At 42.2% G+C, this 21,813-nt stretch overlaps 1 long non-coding RNA gene across 1 annotated transcript in view; it reads left to right on the forward strand.

Moving 5' to 3' along the window:
* The window catches only part of LOC140639736 (uncharacterized), a 43,015-nt gene that overhangs the window by 8,451 nt on the left and 12,751 nt on the right, over positions 1–21,813 (forward strand). The window contains exon 4 of the long non-coding RNA XR_012036345.1: positions 18,607–18,696. This is a non-coding gene — a long non-coding RNA (uncharacterized lncRNA). The remainder of the gene's footprint in view (positions 1–18,606; positions 18,697–21,813) is intronic.

The raw sequence follows: 21,813 nt of genomic DNA on the forward strand, positions 1-21,813 counted from the left end.
ATCAGGGAAATACAAATCGAAACCACAATGAGATCCCACCTCACACCAGTGAGAATGGGGGAACATTAACAAGGCAGGAAACCACAAATGTTGGAGAGGATGCGGAGAAAAGGGAACCCTCTTGCACTGTTGGTGGGAATGTGAACTGGTGCAGCCACTCTGGAAAACTGTGTGGAGGTTCCTCAAACAGTTAAAAATAGACCTGCCCTACGACCCAGCAATTGCACTGTTGGGGATTTACCCCAAAGATACAGATGCAATGAAACGCCGGGACACCTGCACCCCGATGTTTCTAGCAGCAATGGCCACGATAGCCAAACTGTGGAAAGAGCCTCGGTGTCCATCGAAAGATGAATGGATAAAGAAGATGTGGTCTATGTATACAATGGAATATTCCTCAGCCATTAGAAACGACAAATACCCACCATTTGCTTCAACGTGGATGGAACTGGAGGGTATTATGCTGAGTGAAGTAAGTCAATCGGAGAAGGACAAACATTATATGTTCTCATTCATTTGGGGAATATAAATAGTAGTGAAAGGGAATATAAGGGAAGGGAGAAGAAATGTGTGGGAAATATCAGAAAGGGAGACAGAACATAAAGACTCCTAACTCTGGGAAACGAACTAGGGGTGATGGAAGGGGAGGAGGGCGGCAGGGTGGGGTGAATGGGTGACGGGCACTGAGGTGGGCACTTGATGGGATGAGCACTGGGTGTTATTCTGTATGTTGGCAAATTGAACACCAATAAAAATAAATTTATTATAAAAAAATAAAATAAAATAAAAATCTTAAAAAAAAAAAGGAATGCAAGCAATCCACCACTCGATGACATAACCTTCCCAATGTTCAGCAGCCAATAAGAAGTTATTAGCTATCCAAAGAAGGGAGGAAATGTGCCATCTAACCAGTAGAAGAATCAGTCAATAGAAACAGACCCAGAGATAATAAAGGTGATTCAGTAAGAAGACAAGGACTTTAGCTATTATATATCTAAAGATTTTAAGGAAAATTTTAAGGTGAAACAAGAGACTTCTGGGAAAAAAAAAGAAGAACCAAATGAAATGAAACTTCTAGAGATGAAAAATATGGTTATTTCAAATGTTCTAAAAAATTCCTGGATGAGATTAACACAGGTATTCTGTTGTCTCTGTCCCTCTCAGAACCTTAGCAAGGCCACTTTCTCTCCCTTGAATTCCCTCTACCTCCTCTGAACCAAAGCAGGCTCAGGCCTGACTTCCTACCTCATGGAATTCAGGAGGTAAGGGTCAGTCCCACCACCTGCAGTGTTGTGTGATTATTTCCCATTCTGGAACCTTCGGGGCTATTCCTCACTCTATATTTGGGATGAAGTGATGGCTTAGGTGATTATTTCTATAATTTGCTCTGATTTGATCCTTTTTCTTAATACTATTTATGTACAGCAGTTTCCAGTGTAATTTAGCAGCTACTTCCTGGTCCTTAGCCATTTCTGCCCTAGAATAGAGGTGGTAGATCGATTTATTTATTTATTTATTTATTTATTTAATCATGAGAGACACAGAGAGAGAGAGAGGCAGAGACACAGGCAGAGGGAGAAGCAGGCTCCATGCAGGGAGCCCGATGTGGGACTCAATGCCGGTCTCCAGGATCACACCCTGGGCTGCAGGCAGACGCTCAACCGCTGAGCCACCAGGCGTCCCAAGGTGGTAGATTTAAAGACAGGCGCCTCAGGAGGACCCCTGGTCTCTGTCTGGGGATTGTTCAGACCTTCTTTCCCTTGTCTGAGATTTTTATGTAAAATATCACCATTAGGCCCCTGCTCTTAGAACTAGGGCATTCAGAGTCTTGATTATAGACACAATGGTTGAAAATGACCTTGGAACATCCCACTGTCATAGGCATATACAGAGGGGATAAAAATTAGACCATAAAATCTATTTCCCAATTTTCAAAAAAGTTCTTCCAGCATCTCTGTAAAGAGCTTGTGTGACTAATAAGCTATAAATAAATATAACTTTGATGCATTATGCAGCATGTAGTCTGACTGGAACTGAGACAAATGAGGCAAATAGATGCTCTATTCAGAATCATCAAAGTCTCTAACGATAAGTTCAGCTAAAGCATATGTGATTTGTTTCTAGCCTGAGCACATGGAAAGAGAGTACTTTTAGATAACCCTTACATACTGATGTTAAAGTTCATGTATTTTTACTTTCCCTTTTGTAGATACAAGGAAAATTGCAAATTTTTAAAATACCTAAGAAAATTGGTGTGCATTCCCGAAATATATTATTGGGAGGGGTTCCCCTTGAGTTACCCATATTTGTCCCACTTCTTTTTTCATTATTGTTTTAATTTAGTTTTAATAGGTAATGCATTAACATGGTAAAAAATTATACAGAGTTGTGTACATGTGTTTCCATGTGTGCATGCACTTGTGTATAGTGAAATGTCTCTCTCCAACCCTTCTTCCCCATCGGCTTAGAGCTATACCATAATGTTGTCATCACTATTATTAATTACTATTATCTATCCAGCATATCTTTTTTCAAATTCAAGCTGATACCAATATATATTCTTATTTTTACCCAAAAGCTAACACACCAAACAGTGTTGTGTACATGTCAAACACATGTTTGAGTTGTCCTAACTAGATATAACATAAATACCAGTAATTGTCTAGAACTTACACCCATATAAGAGTCTGGAGGAAAGAGTATTGACCTTTATTGTTTAGAATTATTGGCACATGGTTATTTAAAAAAAGAAAAAGCAGACTAATTTTTAGTCCCTTTTAAAAATTGCTTTTAAATTTCTGCAGACAATGAAACTCAGCCCACATCAGTGGCATAATGCTCCCAAAAATGTGTTCTTTTTTTTTTTTAAGATTTTATTTATTTATTTGAGAGAGAGGAAGAGGGAGAGAGATCACAGAGGAAGAGAAGGTGGGAGAGGGAGAAGCAGACTTTTTGCTGAGCATGGAGCTGGATGCAGGACTCCATCCCAGGACCCTGGGATAATGACCTGAGTGGAAGGCAGATGTCTAACTGACTGAGCCACCCAGGTGCCCCTCACCAATGTGTTTTTTAGTGTGACATTTTTCTCAATATTTTATAGATCTTTCTATATTAGTATATAGAAAACTTCTCTATTTTTACAGCTACAAAATATTCCATTGTGTAGAGGAGCAACAACTTATTTCCTAGTTCACTGCCAACAGTTGAAGGTCTTTTGGGTTTGCTCCCAATCTTTTGCTTTTACAAACTATTCTGCAGTAACCAACTTATACTTATATAATTTGCATATGTGCAATTAGCTGTAGGATAAATTTCCAGTTATGGGATCCTGGGACAAAGAATGTATGTATTTATAATTTTGATAGAAACAGGCAAATTTCTTTCTACAGGAGAGAGCAAATTTACACTCTCACCAGCAATATGCAAGGTTGCCTGTCTCTCCAAGCCCTGCCAAGAGAGTGTGTTATCAAAATAGTTCCAGGGGCAGCCCGGGTGGCTCAGCAGTTTAGCGCCTGCCTTCAGCCCAGGGTGTGATCCTGGAGACCCGGAATCGAGTCCCACGTCAGGCTCCCTGCATGGAGCCTGCTTCTCCCTCTGCCTGTGTCTCTGCCTCTCTCTCTCTCTGTCTGTCTCTCATGAATAAATAAATAAAAATTAAAAAAATTTTTTTTATTAGTTCCAAGTTTGCTAACCTGATAGGTGCAAAAAAAACATGTCTCTCAGTGCGTTTTTAATTTAGAATTTTATTGTGAGTGAGATTGGGTATCATTTCAGTTTTAATTTATTTTTATTTTTTTATTTAAAAAATATTATTTATTTCAGAGACAGCAAGAGAGGAAGAGAGAAAGAGCATGAGCAGAGGGAGGGGCAGAGTGAGAAGAAAAAGCAGATTCCCTGCTGAATAGGGAGTCAGATGCGGGCTCCATCCCAGGACCCTGGGATCATGACCTGAGCCGAAGGCAGATATTTAACTTACTGAATCACCCAGGTACCCTCATTTCATTTTTTGTTTAATTTTTTTTCAATTTTTATTTATTTATGATAGTCACACACACAGAGAGAGAGAGAGAGAGAGAGAGGCAGAGACACAGGCAGAGGGAGAAGCAGGTTCCATGCAGGGAGCCCGACGTGGGATTCGATCCCGGGTCTCCAGGATCGCGCCCTGGGCCAAAGGCAGGCGCTAAACCGCTGAGCCACCCAGGGTTCCCCCTCATTTCATTTTTTAAAGTGACATTTTATTTCTCTTTTTTCTTCTGTGCACTCTATGTGCATTTGCTTTTCTCATTTTTCTATGGGCTGATTATTCTTGTCTTCTCCATTTCTAGGACTTCTTTCCACATTAAGGAGGTTAGCCCTTTGTGCTACATATTGCAACTATTTATCCAGTTTATCATTTGCATTTTAATCTTGCTTATGGTCCTCTGGGTCCTTCCTAAGTAGAAATAGATAAAAATCACCGATGACCTGGTCTTTGCAAAATAATGAATCTGAATTTGATGAAGCATAGAGATCTATCATTTTATAAAAAGTAGAGATGAGAGTAAAGAATGAACAAAAGACATTTCTTCTCTACAGAAAACAGGTGCTTGGTTTAGCTCTGTTTCCTTGAAAACTAGCTTCTCTCCCACTCCAAGTCTGAGAGGCCAGATCTTAAGCTAACTCCATCCTGGAAAGATAAAATTAGCCAACCGTTGGGTTTTCAGAACATTTTATTTCTTTCTGGTTAATAACAAGCCCAGGCCCTATGAGTCCACAGGGAAAAGCAGTATCCATTTCCAGGGACTCATGGCAAAACAGTGTTTAATGGAATTGCATGAGCCCTAAAAGCTCAAGTCCTTTTCCGAAACCCTTTCCCTCTGTGCCCATAAAGTCTGCAGAGTAAATCTTATTAAACTGATAGCTATTATTTAAAACAGCTCACATTTCAGAGCAATTACTATTCCCCAGCCAAAATATCCAATTAGTCTTTAATAAAAACAGCACCTAGTACAGTGCCCAGCAGAGAAAGGTATTTAACAAATCCTTTATTGCCCAATTCATTTAACTGGGGTGACCTACAGAATATTTATACAATTTTTTTTCCTAAAATCAATACTACCCATGGGTTGGCTCTAAAGCAATTGTCTTGACCAACTCCCTCGTTATAAAGAATGCTAATCCACAATCGGGAAGGCATATACCTTATTCCTTTTGTCCTCAAAATATCCCTGTCAAGAACTGGAGAACCGATCTTCATTACTCTTGTAACATACGCTCAAATTAGGGCAAGAGTCCTGCAAACCTTCTTCCCTGTCCCAACTCCTAATTGCCTTCCCTCTGGGGTGTGTGGGAGTGCAGACGATCTCTTTTCTGGCCTGAGCATCAGCGCAGGACACCGGATTGGTAAACTCTACCGGGGACATGTGCTCACAACACTGACACTGTGATGTTGGACTTCTTAAAATGTAATTATAACCCAGAGGGTTTTTGAAAAGTGAAATATTAAAATGGATAGTCTTAAATGGCTTTGCTGGACTCCTAAATCAGCATTTCATCAATTTTGAGCTTAACTTTGACTACCATTCCTCCCACCAGAGAGCCGGCAGTAGCTGTTTATCAGGAGTGTCTGGTGAAGTGTCTCTGTTCTCCCTCTCTCTATCATTATGCATTAACATGTCCTTTTAAAGTTGACATAGCAGGGAACTCAGAAGTTTCCTTCCTCAAGGTATTCCCCTCACTTTTACTGTTTGCCTTGAGCTTGTCCAGAGTGCTCTGGGTTATGCTGCCCCCCACCCCTAAGGTGGCCGTTGTGTGTGCATTTGCAACAGAACCTTCCCAGCAATCCTTTTTTTTTTTTTTTTTTTTTCCTTCCCAGCAATCCTATTGTTCATTTTGAACTGACTCTCTGCATGGGGGCAAGTGCCATTTGTTTTCAAGGAGTCTGCTGTTTTGTAAAGAGCCTGGCATTTGGAATTCAGAAAGAGCCAAGTTCAAATCTCAGTTCTGTTGCTTACCTGACATAAATTTGAACAGTTTGATTTATGTTTCTGATCCTTGCTTCTCAAATCTCTTAAATGGGAATATTACCAACCTTGTAGAATTTTGCAATGATTAAGTGTTAATATGTGATATTCCTAATACGGAGCCCATGCTTAATACTCTATTTCATTGGTTATAAGACATCAAGGATTATAAAATGCAGCATTAAGAGTGGATCATACATTCTAGGAGCAGGATTTAACATCCAAAGAATATGTACCAGAAGATTCTGTGCACTCAAAGAAAGCTGATGACTTGGAAAAATAGGTAAGAGCAAAAACAGGAGGATAGGGGGTTCCAAGAAAAAATTTTATCTAGTTTTGCTCGACCCAGCTGTAAACCTTCAGATAGAAAAGATTTTATGATTCTTTTGAAACCTGTCTTAGTTTCCTGCAATTCCTGGCCATTAGATAGGACTATTTGCTACAAGTAAAAGGATAAAAATCCAGAACTTTCAAGGATAATTCACCAAGTCCAAGGTGAAGTCAGATGGCCCAAGACTGCTGCTCTAGTCTAGGACACCTGTGTGAGTGGCCTCCTACCATCTCTGTCCCAGACACTGGGATGGAAGCTCTGTGCTCTTTCCCTCCTGCATTTGCTCCTTGTTTGGGGCAGGAGAGGTAGGATGAGGGGGGCTGAGATATGAGTGCAGGCCTTGGGGGAAAGGAAATGGTAGCCCCTAGTTCTGCCTTATTTTGGGCCCCAAGTCTGTCTCTAATCCACACAAAGGAATTCCCTGGCCACAAAGGGACCCCTTAGAGGCTGCCCCCTGAGCATAGAATTTAAGGACCCAGGAGACTGTTTGCTGACCTTTCCCCCCCTTTCCATGTCTTTCCATTTGCAACATCTGGTGCACCTACGTGAAGGAGAAGACAGAAAGGAGTGAATCCAAGATTCAGATTAGGAATTTCAGTGGCTGAAAGGGGCAGAAACAAAATCTTCTACTCCAGAGGCATCTAGAAGATGAGATCAGTAGGTGCTGGCCTATAGTCGAAGATGCTCTGCCTCTGCTCTCCCTCCTGGCTCCTCTTTTTCCATCACCCCAGGAACACTTACCTTTATGCTACTTCCTTGAGACATCCAAGGAAATTTCAGATTGCCTAAGAGAGATTTGAGACATTTTCCAACCTTGGTGGAGTAAATCATGTCAGGAATTTACCTAGAGAAGCTTTGGGCTGAGCATCCATCAGACTATTTATATCCATCAAAAATGCATCAGACTTTTACCACATCCATCAAACCACTTACCATGAAGCAGCCTGTAGCTTCCCTCAGCAGGAAAACGGAAGAGGGATGAGCATCGGGGTCATGGGCTATTCAGTCTTGCTTCTAGACAGCAGTTTTTGAAGAAGCAGAGCTTCTTACCTCGTGAGGAAAGATATCTAGTGGCTATTGGGGCCGCATTCAGGGAACAGGTGGCCACCAAAAATAAGACAGAGCAGAATACACAGGCTCAGGCCTGGACAAAGTGTTTCCCATCTTAAAGGCCAGCGTGACACCTGAGTGAAGTCTCTGCCTTTTTTTAAATTTTTTTATTTATTTATTTTTATTTATTTATTTATTTATTTATTTATTTATTTATTTATTTATTTATTTTTTGAAGTCTCTGCCTTTATGGGACTGAGCTCAACTATCTATATGCCAAAGCCAGGGGAATCCCAATAGGCATGATGTTATTTGGGCAGAAATAAAAGTATTTCTCTACCTTTTTGCTCCAAGCTCTGGAAGCTGCCAGCTTGCTCACCAAACTGCTGCATTTTGTGTTTGCTGATGTAGAAGAATTGCACTTCCCTATAGCATACCACCAGATGGTAATTGGATTCTAATAATAGAACAAAATACAGAGAATTCCCACTGCTTGGCTGGGTTTTAACTGATGTGACAGCAGAGAGCCAGCCCCTCTACAGAGTGTCCCTGCGGAGAATGAGCTATGAGGCTAGTCTGTTAAGCTCCCCTTGAAACCTGGGGTTGGCGAGGAGCCGCAGCTCCTGATCGGTATGGCCCTGTGGTCTCCAGATCTTTCTGGGTTCACTCTAGATGATTATCTGCTCCTTGTGTCTTCAGAAATCCTTGAGAGTTTGGGCTTCTACCCTGAAGCCCTTTCTCTCTTCTCTGTAGTCCCCAGTGGGAGGCAGTCTTCTGGAACCAATGATTTGACTTCAGGAAGGGGCCACTTTCTCTCTTTCCCACCACTCTCAGACCACATCCTAGCACACGGTGACTCCCAGGAAGATTCCTGCCACAAAATATAAAAGATCTTGGGTGCACTCAGGTTTTCCTCAGGGTCTTGACTCCAGTTTCTGGAGTAGTGGGAACTGTGTCATTTTGGTATGGGAATAAGCAACCTGCAACACATCTCAATTTTTCTATGCTACCTAGGGGAAATTTTCTCACGGAAGTTGCTCAGAACGAGAGTCATAAGAAATTTAGACTGCCCAGAAAAAGTAGGGTCAGCTGATCAATGCAATCTGTCTTCTAGAGACCATTTCTGAAAATATGCCCATGATGGCAAACCACTAAATTAGGGCTACAAAGGCACATAAGATAATCACTGATTCTTGATTGCTGACAATATGAGAACACCGATATTTGCTCACAGTGTTGTAGGAGAAAAAAAATAATCAGGACACAAGGTCCCTGACCTAAAGTTGTCTACAGCCAGTTGTCATCATAGACTGAGCCTCAGAAATCACCTAGCTCAGTCTCTGCTTTTTGTAGATGAGGAAAAGTAGAATCAATTAAGTAAATTGACTGGTTTGCTCTTTTACAAAGAGGTGAACGAGTCAAGCAGCATCCAGCATATGACTCATATTCATAATTATATTCACAATGCAGATCAAAACCATGCATGCCTGCTAGGATCAGCTGGCAAAGGAGAGGGGATGTGAGGGTAAGGGGAAGGTCAGCACTCAAATGTCTCAGGCTCTAATCTCTGTGGTTTGCCTTGTGAAGGACTGTGGACAGTCTGGAGGACCTGAATGCGGACACTCTCAGAAGAGGAGAGCAAGTCCTATGCAAGTGTGGCCTTTATAACCTCTTTGCTGTGTAAGTTCAGGGAGGTCACTTTAGGCTGAACAATGAGAGCAGGCTGCCCAGAGGTGGGAACATTTGAACTAAACTTTGCAGGATGGCTGCAGTTCAGAATTGGGAGCAAGAGCAGGAGTGGCAGGCCTGGCCCAGGCCAAAATGTGCAGTTCTGGACAGATGTAGAAGGATGGTAGTGAATATGAAGTCTGGCGCCCATTGAAATGGAACGAGACCTAAGGCTTGAGCTATTCACAAAAAATCCTAGAGGTGTTCAAAGCATCAGGGGTTGGATAACAGGATCAACAATGAGAAAGTCAGTTATCCGAGGTGGCACTAGAAAGGATTAAAAAATGTTGCCTGTTAAGAAGTTAAGCTTTGTTCTGAATCTGACTGTTTATATGTATGCAGCTGTATATTGAGGTTCATTCCTGCAGGAGATGAAAACATTTTAAGGAATGATATAATAATAGAATTCCTGTGTTGTTTTAGGGAACTGAATATGAGGTGGAAGGAAATAGCTGGTGAAGAACAGAGGTTAACACTACCAGAGCTAGATGTTCTTCGGGGCTTGGGTTAGTGAATAAACTACCTTGGAAATTACATATACAGATGTTTCCTGCCTAATATGAACTAATATGAGATATTAGTGAGATATTATGGCCTCCCCTGAGCCAACCCCAAAGATGTCACATAAACAGGTTTGATGCATCTAATAACATGGCAAAACAAACAAACAAACAAACAAACAACAAACAAACAAACAAAGTAATGAGATCCTGGGGAGGCCAAATGTGATTGTGTCCTAGGGGTTGGGGTGGGGGGTGAGGGGGATGGAGTGTGAAGAGGATTTCCACTTCTTCCAGAGAGGATGTGGGGCGAACACTGAACAGAATACACAAGAGTTTTCTAGTTGTATCCTGCTCGTTCACTCACTTACATTGCCAGCAGCAGAAATTTGCTTGCCAGGCAGAAAAACAGCCTCACTGGCCCAGCACCAGCTAGAAAAATCAGGATGGTGTCAGGGAAGTACTGGAGCCCACCTGGGCAGAGAGCTGGCAGTAGATTGGGGCAGCAGAAGGCCTGGTTCCTGAGGCTCCCTCTTTTCCAGGACTTCATGGCCCATGGTATAAAGATTAAGACTGTGGATTCTAAAGCCAAACAGGCCCAATTTTAATCTGCCTCCACCACTTACTGCTCTGTGACTCTGTGAAATTTATTTGCTTTCTCTCTTTGTGTTCTCATCTCTAAAATGGACATAATAATATTACCTAATTCTTAGGGTGGGTTAAAAAGATACAATACATGTAAAAGGACTTAAAACTGGGTTGATACATACTAAGTGTTTAAGAAATGTTGGATGTTATTTTGAAGACTAGAGGAAGTTGCTTCGAGGAGCAGCGTTGCTGTTTTGGGAGTTGGGGAGAATTTAGGGAATGGTAGGTTCTAGGGGACATGTGTGTGTGTGTGTGTGTGTGTGTGTTGTGTGTGTGTGTGTGTGTGTGTGTATCCCGTCTAACCCACTATGAGCTTTTGCAGTCTGAGTTATTAAACACTCTATATCAGCTTTCTGTTGCTGTGTAATAAATCAAAATGGAGTGGCTTAAAGCATACCTTCATCAACCTGATTCTTACAGGCTGGCAATTGGGAATTTGGGCTGGGTTCTGCTGATGGTTCCTCTGTAATCAGCTGCTAATCAGCCAGATGGTTGTGCTTCTGGGTGTTAGCTGGACGCCAGCTGGAAAAATGGGTCAGCTGCGCCTTCCATCATTCATCTGGCTGGCTTGGGCTTGGGAGCCCAGAGGTATGTTTTTCACACACTGCCTGTTCACCGAACTCACCAGAAGAGGCACAAGGGAGGATCTGAGTTTCTACCCTTTCTTGCAGACACCCACTATCAGTCCAGGCAATGGAAACTCTCAAGATAATATGAGTTATAGGGGAAAGGGGATGATACATCTACACTCTTGAAGAAAAGCAACAAAGGAAAAAAGTGCAGCAAGGGATGCAGATTTAATAAACCAGACAGATTTAAAATAAGCATTGGAAAAACCCCTCAATAGCATAAGAGAAGATTTTGGAAACCTTAAACAGGAACAGTCAAAGAAAAATGGACTAAGGATGCTAGGACTGAGAAATGTAACTGATAAAACCAGGAGCTCAATGGGTCCCTTGGAAGCAGAATGGGTACAGCCACAAAAATGAACAACTGAAATGAGAGACAAGATTAAGAACTCTCCTGGAAGATTTTAAGAAGGATGAAAAGAGTTGAAACTATAGAAGTAAAGGCTAAGCAAGATGGAGGATAAATAGAGAAGTTCACATCTGTATGTGAAGAATCTTAGAAGGGAAGAGCACAAATAAGTGAAGGAGAGGAAATCCTTGGAAAAAAGCAATCAAAAATTTTCCAGAATTAAAAGAGAATGTGGTAGATTTTGCAGTAATAGCCTCCAAGTTATTTCATCTCCCTACACCTATGACCTCTGGTGGTCCCCTCTACATAGATTCTAGGCTTGGCCAAGTGACTTGTGTTAGCAGATAGGACAAGAGGAGAATGATGCAAGCAGAGACGTTAAATATGCTGCCCATTGGGGCTTGCCATCCTGTATTGCTTTTATTTTATTTTATTTAAGATTTTATTTATTTATTTATTTATTTATTTATTTATTTATTTATTTATTTGAGAGAGATAGAGACAGAGAGAGAATGAGTGGGGCAGGGAGGAGCAGTGGGAGAGAGAGAGAAGCAGGCTCCCCTCTGAGCAGGGATCCCGAGATGGGGCTCTATCCCCAGACTCTGGGATCATGACCTGAGCCAAAGGCAGACACTTAACTGACTGAGCCACCCAGGCACCCCCTGTGTTGCTTTTAGAAGCCTAAGCTACAGTATGAACAAGCCCACCCAGGCCAGATGGATGTTGAAAGACAAGTGGCCCAGTTTTGACCCATTCTTCCAGCTGGCATCTAGCTAACACCCAAGAAGCACAACCATCTGGCTGATTAGCAGCTGACTAGAGGAACCATCAGCAGAACCCAGCCCAAATTCCCAAATTGCCAGCCTGTAGGAATCAAGTTGATGAAGGTATGCTTTAAGCCACTCCATTTTGATGTGTTTATTACGTAGTAACAGAAAACTGATATACAGTGTTTAATAATTCAGACTGCAAAAGCTCATAGTGGGGTACACAGGAGAGACTTACACATACACACACCCCCCTTTAGGATGCAAACATAAAAGTCAAAGGAAAAATTCTAGAATCTTTTGGAGAGAAAAAAAGCAAATCAAAGGAAGAAGAATCAGATTGGCATCAGGATTCTCAACAATCCTGAATAAAACAAAATTAATAGTATTTTTGAAGTATTAGAAAAAAAGAACTTCCCATCCAGAATTTTAGATCTACTCAATCATTAAAATATAATGGTCAAAATAAAGATATTCTCAGACATACCACGCCTCAGAGATTTAACAGAGAAAAACTGCTTGAGAAAAATCATTAAAAGAGTTCTTTCAGGAAGAAGAGAGCTGAAAACCCAAGACTATGGATATAAAAGTGAGAAAATAAACCAATAAACAAGTTTTATCTGAAAGGAAGGAAAAAAGAATGGAAGGAAGAAAGGAAGGAAGAAAAGGAGAGAGGGAGGAGTGGGCATATTCTTAGTAATCCAGAAGTAAAATTGTGGATGATAGCAACAAGGAAAAGCTGGATGTCATCATGATTAAGCAGTAGGACTTTTGAGCCAGATGTTTTGGGTCGAAATCCTGCCCTGGCCATTCTAGCTGGATGACCTTAGATGAGTTACTTCATCTCTCTGGGCCTTGGTTGTAAAATAGGACTAATAAAACAGAACCCGTAGGATAGGATTCTTTTGAGAATTAAAAGCCCTAGTTTTAAAACCCTTAGATTTGTACTCGGTTTATAATAAGCTTTCAGTAAATGTTTGATGTTGTTATTAATATGAAGAGGAGGCTAAAGGGAAGTGGGAAATAGAGAATTAAAATAAAGGGACCAAAGGAACCACATTCATTGAGATAGAAAATAATGATATGAGGACTATGATGCAAAGCAGCAGGGAGAGAGTCCCACCCCTGCATTCCAAGGAGGGGGGCAGATCCTCAGTGAGTATTGGCTCATGTTCTCCGAGGGAAGTAGAGTCCCAGAAGAAGGATGCTAAGGTGCCAAGATTCCTGAGCCTGTGTGTGGTACAGTCACAGCAGTACTCCTGATCTTCAAGGAGCTATGTGAGCTTGAAAGATGACAGCAATGACCTGGGGACCAATTGCCCGAGGGCCTTTCCTGAATAGCCCCTTCTACAAAGGAACTTCAAGACATTCCCACATCCCTGGGGGAAGGGCAGGATGAGAGAGCACCCTAACGATGACTCAAATAGAATTTCCCACCTGTTTAGGTGCGTGGGAGCCTCAAAGTCAGCTTCATTAAAGAACATGTGATGTGTCTCGCACGCTCTAGTTTGTGCAGTAGGACTCAGGTATCTACTACAAAAGCAGTTCTTTAGTTTCCTTCTTTCTTCCACATTCCTTCGTCTTCCTTTAACCCAACCTTGTAGTAGTTACATTTGAAGTCATTTGTGGGAAAGAATACTATTTTGACTGGATTCAGGATATGGTGTTAATTATTCAAAACACCTGTGACCATAGCTGAACCTTTTAATCATGTCAGCGTTCTCATGCTTAGCGCCTGCTCAGCTAGTATCCCAAGGCTCAAGTTAGTGTCTCTGGTGAAGAGATCTTTTTGAAACTTAACTTGGAAGTCAGATAGAATATTTAGGGTCTCAATTCAGTAGGAAAAGGGATGGTGATCAGAATTCAAGATCCTCTTACAAACCTTCTTGAAGAGGTGACCATCATCACTACCCCACTGATGCCATTCTTCCGGTTCTGTGTCTGATTCAAAAACCAGCTCTGATTATTTAACAATGCCCATTGGCACCAAATGCTGCCTTCTGTGTTCCTAATTTTACCAGTCACTAGGTCTCTGATCAGTTGCATTCTGACAGTGGTTTTGTAGAATCTTGCTCAGTCACAATGGCCATGTTATTTGGGAGATTCCTGACTCACTCTAATATCCCACTGGACTTTTAAAATGTGTTATCAGAGGATCCCTGGGTGGCTCAGCGTTTTGACGCCTGCCTTCAGCCCAGGGCGTGGTCCTTCGAGGCCCGGGATCGAGTCCCATGACGGGCTCCCTGCGTGGAGGCTATGTCTCCCTCTGCCTGTGTCTCTGCCTCTCTCTCTCTGTGTGTGTGTGTCTCTCATGAATAAATAAATAAAATCTTAAAAAAAAATGTGTTATCATAGAAACTGGCCAGTTTCATGAGGACGTGTAGCTCTGAAAGTCTATGACTCTGTATATCTTATTGTGTGATCTTCGACAAATTACTTAACCCCTTCAACAGTTACCTTGTCTATAAGGTTGAAGAAGTATAGGATAAATTTTGAAGGGTTATGATGAGAATTAAATGAGATAATACATGTGAAGCACCTAGCAAAGTGATTTGCTCATGGTAGCTTATAATAAGTGCTAAATAAATTTTTGTTACACGTAGCTTTGGTGAAAAAGGGAGAGGTTTGTATCAGACAGGGTCAAACTGTGAAAACAGAAATCATGCTTTATCTTTTGAGAATTACAGGTCTAATATAGAGGATTAGGGCCTACACAACCATGAACAGTGGGTCAGAAAAGCCATCCCCTACATTTCAGTCTGAAGAGCTCAAGTGGGTGCTTCTCATGAGCTCACCAGAAATCATGGTAATTCTCAACAATTCTGGGGCATCTCTGTCAATAATCTAAGTCATGGTGAAAGCATAACACTCAAGAGCTTGCTGCCATGTCTGGTTGCCACTCCCTGCAGAGAGTAAGGCCTCACCTTCTCTCCCACCTGTGGTCTCAGATGAGAGCCCTTCAGTGGCTGTTGACCCCAACCAGGAACCATAGAGGGAAGAGGATTCTGGGACATGCAGTTCCAAGGCTTTGTGTACGTCCACACTAAAGCCTTGGCCAGAGTTCCTATTAAGTACTGGTTAGATTTTTTCATCTTATTTCCACTCTGTATAGAGATACAAATGAGCAAAGAGTTCAGAGACAAAAACAAAACAAAACACAAAAATCTAGTTAGCAGCCAAGTGAGTAGTCCTGGAATAAGACTTTTTGATGTAATCTTTTTTTATATTTATTTTATTTATTTTATTTTTTTATTTAGTTTTGATGTAATCTGTGTAGACTTTTCCAGAAAGAACTCTCTGCTTATGACCTGGGGATGGATTTCTGGTGAAAAGAATGATTGTATTTCCATAGCAGCTTTCAGGTTGTGAAGAACTGCTATGATCATTATTTTCATTTTCACCCTCACTACAACCCTGTGGGGTAAATATTGTTACTCCAAGGTCACAAGTGGGAAAACTCAGGCTCAGAGGCTCTCCCGGCCAAGGCCTTCTAAGCTTGCTCTTCAGAACTTGCCCTACTGTGATATCCCTTAACGTAAATAAAGAAATGAGTAAATTAAATAATTAACTTAAAAAAAAAAAAGCCAGCAAACAAGCATCTGGAGAGCCTGTTTGTACCAAAGATTAAAATAATCCAAACACAAAATGTAAAAACTTCATTATTCATGCTTAAATGTTTCAAATATATAAGTAATAATGGTCTTCTGTCAAGTTGCCATCAGACCAACAGAATATTAAATGCAGGCAGGACTTTACAGCTCAACCTCAACCTCCCAACTCCAGGAAAGCTTCATTTCTTGCCTCAGGCATAGGAATTGCAAATAATGTATTTGGAACTTAAATATAAGTACTTGGACTCTAAGCCCCATTGATGGTTATGGACAAGTTGCCATGAGCTTGGTGTATTGCCATGGTAGTATTTTTTGTTTTGTTTTGTTTTTTGCTTTTTAAAGATTTTATTTATGTATTCATGAAAGACACACACACACACACACAGAGGCAGAGACACAAGCAGAGGGAGAAGCAGGCTCCATGCAGGGAGCCTGGTGCGGGACTCGATCCCAGGACCCCGGGATCACGCCCTGAGCCGAAGGGAGACACTCAACTGCTGAGCCACCCAGACGTCCCATTGCTATAGTAGTTTTTTAGCTCTTGAGATTAGCTCTGAAAGTTTATACTGTTCTTTTCCCACTGCCTGAAGGAATTAGGGCTATCACGAGCCTTTATACTAGACCATAAGTCTTTGATTAAACCTCAAGGCTCTTGCACAAAATTTTGGCCGACAGGAATGTAATCCAGGGCAGGAAGCAAGCCTGAAATGGGTGCTAGGCGGAGAGTTCCAATACGCCTCAAACATGCTGAAAACAGCTGCACCAATTAAAAGGCAATTAAATGTGTAATAAATGGAAATGCTACAAAATTGTTCTGTAGAAGAGTCTAACTGGGAATTGCCGGGGTGTACTCAGTGAGAGAGAAATGCGTGCCAAGATGAAGGTTACCCGTCTTTTAGCTGATGTGCTACTCTGCGATGCCAGTTAAAAAAACAACAGCTCAAAATCAGTTCTTTTCACCGTGTGTGAGAAAGGAATGCAGAGCCCAGATGGGGCTGGGCTCGATCTGGAAGGGACTCAGTGGACAGCTGATTAGGACCCCAGGGGCCCCAGACCCTGCCAGCCTAAGCATCCCCTGGTGTGAGGGACAGGACAGAAGCAAGAGGAAGATGGAGATGGTGTTTTGAGCCAGTAAAATGAGCCAGTAAGGAACTGCACAGACTGTAGAAGGCAATGTTCTTCCTTTTGGAGAAGTGCCATCCCATCTTTCCCGTCTGATTTCATCACTCCAGAGTTGAGGGGAAAGATGCTCAGGTGAAATCCTGATGCATCAAATGTGTATCACCCAGTTCTATATTGCTGGCCTCTCTTGGGCACCAGGTACCAGGGTGAATCAGTCCTCAAGCAGAGAGACAGACCACTGTTCATCACGGGATAAAGGGTTTATTATAGAAACGAGACCTAACTTAATCATGGCAGGATCTGTGGGTGTGAAGGTCCAGGAGTGAAGCTGGAGGATCAGAGGAGTCAATATCCAATCTGTATGAGATGCCAAGCACATCTGACCTTGAAAACAAGGCTTAGCAAAAGAGGATATCATGGAAGGTTTGTGGACAGCTATGCCTCTGCGGGTCTGCCAGCAAGTATATGGGGAGGGGCCTGGAACCATCCTTGGTCGACAGGTCAGCAGTCAGGAGGGAGAGCTGAACACAGGGGAGGAGAGTGAGGATGAGCTGCAGCCCACCGGCACTGCATCTCATCTTGATGACCTTCAGCAGGTAACAGATGGTGCTTCATTTCCACCTTTCAAATTCCATGCAAGTGCCTCTTGGGGCCAGCTCTCAACCGGAACTCTCTAAGAATGGGCTTTGAGCAGACAGTTTAGTGGAGGTGGCAGAGAACAAATTGCCCCACAGTCAGAGTAGTTGTGACGGGAATGACCCGGCTTGGAGCTGAGATTCTAGGGGCCCATGGAGGGTGGGAGAGGGCGGAGGGAGAAGAGAGAAGGAAAGAGACTGAGAACCAGGACAAGATATTGAAGGGGCAGGTCATAGACAAGTTGGGTGATCTTGACAAGTACATTTCTGAGAAGATAAAATTGGCTTTATTTCACCGTGAGTGCTGAAGCAATGCTCATTCTAAGCACTCTGTTGTGTTGGCTTGAAGCAGAGGCATGTGGATCCTAGATGTTAAAAGGGTTCTCACTCATTAGAGTGTCTTGTAACCTGGTCTGTGAAATCAGGACTACTCCTTGTCAAAGCATCATGACAGGGAACAACATACAGAATTGGCTGCGGCCACTCCAATTCAAGTGTCTCCCAACAGTAGAAATTTTCTCTACCTCAAGCTTTAGAATGATAATAAAAGAAGGTGCTCAGTTACATTATGGACCCATTTTGTACAAGTAGATAGATCAAGACTCACAAATACAGAAGAAAGCACTCTCTAAATAAAACTACAATGTGTTCATCAACTACCATTTCTTTCTAACCCAAGCATTAACTACAAACTCGGGTTATTATATTAACTCAAGTGTGAGTATACACTTGCCCAAAAATGGATAGGGAGATATTTTTGTACGGGTTGTCTGGATCTTGCAGGTAGTAAATTAGAATGGCAAATCTCTATGAAGGCAGGCTTAGGTTACAAATCCTCATAGGAAATCTTTTGTAAAATTTCCAACCAGAATCCATGTCAAGATGGGTCAGCTTCCTTATTTTCCTTTGCAGGTGACGTGACTCCCTTTTCTGCGGTACCTATTCTCTAGGGGTAGGCTCTTGAGGGACCTAAATATAAATGAAGTCTCTCACTCCCCCACTTTGTGGGGCCTACGTGTGGGTCTCCTGCCCCCAGCACTGCCATTTGCCCCTGAGCCTCTTAGTTCCTGAAATGGGGCTCCTATTCTGGTGTATAGCTCTGCCGGCAGCTCCCTCTTGGAATTTCCCTACTTTCTTCTGAATTCAACCATGCATTAAAAAAAAATACTCGCTATACTTTATGCTGTGTTTTCAGGCGTTTGGTATGATTTGTTCACTGGTTTTAAAATTGCAGATTTCTGGAGAATGAAACTGCCAGGACGATCACTAGAATGCATTTCAGCCCACAGGATGCTACACGCTGCACCACCCTCTGACTGGGATTGTAAGTCTTACCAGGAATCTGAGAAGAACAGGCCTGGGGAAGAGAGAGGTTTCCTTGTGTCTCATCCTTGAGGAATGTGGGGGTGGGGGAGTCTCCCCATCTCATCATCCTAGATGCCTTCTATTGTCAGGGATCTCCGGAATTGTTCTTGAGCTCGCACTCTCTATGTTTATTGATGGTGATAAACCGAATCATTACAAATAATTTTGAAGGTAAAGGACGAAGTAGCTCTTGGTTTAGGCATCTCCGTGCTCAGTTGTGGTTTTGAAGCTCCAAATTAATGATCTGTTGCATGATGGAGATGAGCTCTGGGGAATTCCTCGATCTAGCAGACCATCTGCTCTTCTCTCTGGGTGCACTGAAGATAATCCCAGCCTACCAGTCAACATGCCTTTTTAGATTAAAAACCAGTCAGTACCTAGAATAAAGGAACAGGAATGGAAAATCAACTTTTTTTCCCACTCCCAGTTGGAAACATTCAAATGAAGACTTTGAATTGCTCTTCCTTTTCATTTTATTTGGATGTTCCTTCCATGAAAGTGATAAGCACCTCTTACCTGAGGAAGATATGAAAATGGAAACAAAATTCACTCAATCAATACATATTTATTGTGCATCCTCTATTTCTATATTAGGCATGGAAAGGAAAGGCCTCATAAGACAGGGCAGAAAAGCAAAGGAGACTGGCAGATAATGGACTATTCTGGACCTGTGTTTGCTAATCCAAGAAGACCTGGTTCAAATCAGGGACTGAGTACCCTCAGTGAGTGTACTCTTGCTTGTGTGCAGCATCAGTGTTGAGACAGGAGAATGGGGTTGGAGAGAGGGGCAGATATATTGCCCCAGTCTCCCAGAAGAATATTCTGTTGAAAACCTGATGCAACAGTCAAAAGTACTTGGATCACATATTTTAAGAAATAAGTCATGGTTCTATTTATCCTATGACACTGTAAATAAATCACATCTTCACAAGCATAGAAAATAAATACAAAGAAAGATTATGAGAGCGATTTTGTACTTTTAAGTTCTAAATGTAACTTGTCTGCACCTCTTTTATCGTTTTATGTTCTTCTCCAATCCACCTGACCGGCGGAGAAGTAGAGGCTTCTCAGTTTCCATCATGCTCTGACACTGTGCCTACCTCCCTACCATCTCAGTGCCACCATCCCTTCTCCTGAGCTCCACTGTCTTTGCTTCCATTGGTGTTCAACCAATAGTAGGAATTATCCTCGAGTTTCGAGCACGACCATTTCAAACCAAAACTCTCTAGAACACTGTGCTCTCTCTCCTAATAAAGGAATGCTTGTGAGTAGGGGTAACATGAGATTAAGCAAAATTGGTAGAGGTGATCTTGAAACCTGGGGCAGTATTGATCTATTCAGCTCTGTATCTCCAGGACTGGTTTCCAGTGCCTGGAAAGTAGTGGCTGTTCAATAAATATCTGTTAACTAAATGAATGAATGAGTGAGTGAGTGGATAAGGAGAGAAGGAGAGCTCGAAGAAAGTCTATTGCAAGGAAGTTTATGGGAGTCCCTGCCAGGAGAAGTGTCTCCCCCTGCCAAGCAAGATCTTTTGGGATGAACGGGTTTCTTTAGGACATCTGGAAGGATGTGGATCTGCTGCCTGCATAAGACCAGTGAAGTCCTCTCAGGTCCCTGACACCTGAGAATAGCTGGACATGATCACAGGCCCTAGAAACTCTGATCATTAAGAAAGGCAGGGATCTGAAGATGGCAGGAAGTAAAAAATGTGTGTGGAGGGCAATTGGCACTCCTCCTCCTGCACCATTGGTGGTCTTGGCAGCAGCGCCACCATCACCAGGCAAAACCAATTCAATGTTCACACTCTGCACACTGTCCTGCTGAATGCCACAGAGAGGAAAAGCGACTGACACTACAGTCTCCACTTGGGGCACCACGGAGAGCTCCTCTGGGTAGGGACCCCGAGTGCAGTTAACACAGCTTGTCTGCACTTCCCCAGCTCCTTGAAGAGATCCTGCAGCCCTCCCCCTTCCCAAGATCCTAATTAAGTCATAAGTTGATGATAACAAAATTAATAACCAACAAATATTTATATGCAAAAAACAATAAATACACAAACATAAAGAGAGACTAGCATATAAGCCCATATGTTGGTATCCAGACAAACTGCAGTATTTTCCAGCAGCGGAGCAGCAAGGAAGGGTCAGTGATGAGGGAGAGGGGGATGGGCCAGGAAGGAAGGTATCTAATGGGGTAGGAGTTAGGAAACACAGTACTGAATAAAACTTGCCCAGTCAGAAGATTTCCCTAAGCTGGGCTCTTTGAAATATTCCCATTAACCAAGATAAAGCACCCACAGATGCTCAGCCAGTCTCAGCAGTTGATTAGCAGAACATTAAATGTCTTCATTATGGAAAGAGATACTTTCTCATTCAGAAGCAATAATGAGCTATTTCCCCTTGATTCCATCGGGAGGGAGGGTAGGGGACTTCCATAATTTTTTCCCTCTGCGATGTTGAGGTGGTGGTAAAGTTAAAAGTTAAGTGTTAATGGTAAAAGTTAAAGAGGCCTGTCCACCTCCACTTACCCACTCGCGCCACAGCTGAGATAGTTGTCTCACCCAGCCTCCTCCATGAATTCTGACGCCCTTAAATTCCTCATTTTACTGCAAACTGACTTATCTTCTCCAGCCCTGTCACTAAATGATTTTAAGATATATTAAACTATTTTAAGAATATCATGACCCTAAATTTTTACCAAATACTAAAAAAAACAACCCACAGACAAGCTGTAAAATAAAATATCTTTTTCCTTTAGAGATTGGCAGAGATTAATACACTTTTTTAGATTAATATACTCTTAAAGAACAAAAGGATGCCTCTATTCCAAGATAATTCTTCTCATCCATTTTTTAAAAAAAATTTTAAAAAGATTTTTATTTATTTATTCATAGAGACGCAGAGAGAGAGAGAGAGAGAGAGAGAGGCAGAGACAGAAGCAGGCTCCATGCAGGGAGCCTGACGTGGGACTCGATTCAGGGCCTCCAGGATCACGCCCTGGGCTGCAGGCGGCGCTAAACCGCTGCGCCACCGGGGCTGCCCCTCCCCGCCTTTCTTTAAGATTTTATTTATTTATT

Source organism: Canis lupus, chromosome 9, assembly GCF_048164855.1.
Source record: "Canis lupus baileyi chromosome 9, mCanLup2.hap1, whole genome shotgun sequence".
Lineage (NCBI taxonomy): Eukaryota > Metazoa > Chordata > Mammalia > Carnivora > Canidae > Canis > Canis lupus.